This window comes from Oryzias latipes, chromosome 2 (genome assembly GCF_053564925.1).
Source record: "Oryzias latipes strain Hd-rR chromosome 2, Olatipes_Hd-rR_3.1".
Taxonomy (NCBI): Eukaryota; Metazoa; Chordata; class Actinopteri; order Beloniformes; family Adrianichthyidae; genus Oryzias; species Oryzias latipes.
Genome location: NC_136238.1, coordinates 4575095 through 4577500, shown reverse-complemented (window position 1 = coordinate 4577500; position 2406 = coordinate 4575095). Strand labels below are relative to the sequence as shown.

The following is a 2406-nucleotide window of genomic DNA, read 5'->3' as shown; positions in this document are numbered from 1 at the left end:
CCTGGTGGGGGGGCTGCTGGTGATGCCCATGGAGGGGGTGCGCTACCTGGAGACGTGCTGGCTGCTGGGCCGGCTCATGTGCGCCCTGACGCCTTTCCTCTCCTACTGCCTGCTGTCCGGCTCCCTGGGCCACATGGTGCTCATGTCCGTCCACCGGTACCTGGCCATCTGCCAGCCGCTGCTGTACCCCAGCAGGGTCACCCTGACCCGGTGGTGTTCCTGATCTGCCTGTGCTGGGGCTGCTCCGCCCTCTACAACGGCTGCATTCTGATGGGACACCTGCAGCGGCCGCACAGGGTCCACAGCTGCCACGGCGAGTGCGTGGTGGTCATCAGCCACACATCAGGAACTGTCCACCTGTTCCTCTGGTTAGTCGGCCCCTGCTCTGTCATGCTGGTGCTGTACGCCCGGGTGTTGGTGGCGGCCGTGCCTCAGGTCTGGCGCCGGTCCCTTCTGTTCCCACGGTGAAGAGGTGGGAGTGGAAAGCAGCCCGGACCCTGGGCACGGTGATGGCAGTGTTTCTCATGTGCTTCTGCCCGTACTACTACCCTTCCCTGGCAGGCCAAGACCCCCCCACAAAGCTGTGGTATTATCTTGGGTCATGCTGCTGAACTCCTGCATGAATCCCCTCATCTATGCCTTGTTCTATCCCTGCTTCAGGAAGACCACCAGACTGATCTTTACCCTTAAAATACCAGCCAGACCAAGATCCTGGAGGGGAAATTGACCACAAGCCAAGCTCCTCCAACCTGTTAAAGTCAGCGTTCATTCAGAGAAAAGACAAACAGATGATAAATGTTTACCCACAAGGCCATTTTTCTGGTTAGTGGTAAACTCCACAGAATGTCTGAATCCATGCCTCAAGTCCCAATAACCCTCAGATTTCCTCTTTGCTTGTTTGTGATCAATGTTCTAACAATAAAGGTTGAACAGTGGCAGTAAACTACCGTTATCAGAGAAAACACTGATTTACCCAGAACACCACATTTTTACAATGTCAGGAAAATGTGAAAGAACATTTCCACAGGATGTTCTGTTTGAAAATGTACAAATATCAAAGGATTTACTCTATCAGATCAACTCAATGAAACTATTTTAAATGTTTTGTTTCCACAAACTTTAAATCTAAGGAGCTAAACCATAAATCCTGGGATAGCAACGGTTAAATGTCAATAGAAGATGAATGATTGATGGACTTTAACAGTTTAGCTGCATGAAGTTAAGCAGTAAAAAGGTTTTCAAAAAGACAACAAAAAGATGCTATTAGGCTACAAATATTCATCAATCAAATGAAAATTGAAAGTAGAGAGAACCTAAATTAGATCATCCTTAAACAAAAAGGATGGAGTTTGGAGTCATTTCAGGAAGTGAAGATCATCAATCTCCATCACTTGGAGGAGAAATGTTTCAGAAGCTGCCATGACTCAACGGGACGAAGGAGAAGCTTCATCGTCTCTTTTCAGAAGCATTCCCTGTGAAAGCATGGTGGTGGTGCTATCATGGTGTGTATTTTCCTTTATGTTTTAGCTTTAGAAGGCTTGTGTGGTTTATTAAAATAACACTTACTATGTTTGAGAATAAAAGAGTGATTGCTGAGCTTAAAAACACTGAAATATGAAGAAATAGAAACGTTCTACCAAAATCTGCTTTGGAATACCACGTCAAAAAGTCTCCTCTTCTCAGTTTGCTTATTATGGGTAATGTCTGCCACCTGCTGCTGTGATCTGCTGCTGCAGTTTATCAGAGATTGAACCATTTTTGGAGGAAACTTGTTCTCCGAATCAGAAGGAATTTCAACATTAATATATCCGTGACAATCTCTCTACATTAATGCAAAGAATTAAAAAAATACTCAATTATTTATACATTTATTTGGAGAAATCAGACCCATTTCATCAGAAATAATTCAGGAATTGTTAAATGCCTTGAAATGTCATTGATGCTGAAAGATTTCTATATTTTTAGACATGTAGACGTTGTTTTGTGTGTGTAGAGCTGTGCCTTGCATCATTGTGTGGTTGTGTCTGAGAGTTTGTAATGATTATATTTCAATAATAATCAAATGTAAAAAGAGGGCGTCAGCAGCTTTAGCATCACCCACCAAGCTTTAGTTTGATGTTTTCTACTGGATTTATTTGCTTTTTGTGGAATAAAGTTGTTTTTAAAACATGATGGCGCTGAAACCAGGGAATTCTGGGATATGTTGGCATGTATAAATGCATACAAACATCCTTCAGACAGAACTCTGTGTTGATTATTTATTTATTCAATCTTTATTGCACATGATGCCATTTTACAAGGATTCACTTTCAGGTTTGCAATAAGAACATCATTGTAAATAACAAATACACGCACGTATAAATCTACTTTAAAGGAAACCAAGTCATTGTCATTTTCAAAATAAAA

General features: G+C 42.9%; 1 pseudogene; it reads left to right on the top strand.

Moving 5' to 3' along the window:
- LOC144983695 (trace amine-associated receptor 13c-like) overlaps positions 1-1076 on the top strand; it is a 1259-nt pseudogene extending 183 nt beyond the window's left edge.
- Positions 1077-2406: the final 1330 nt, after the last annotated feature.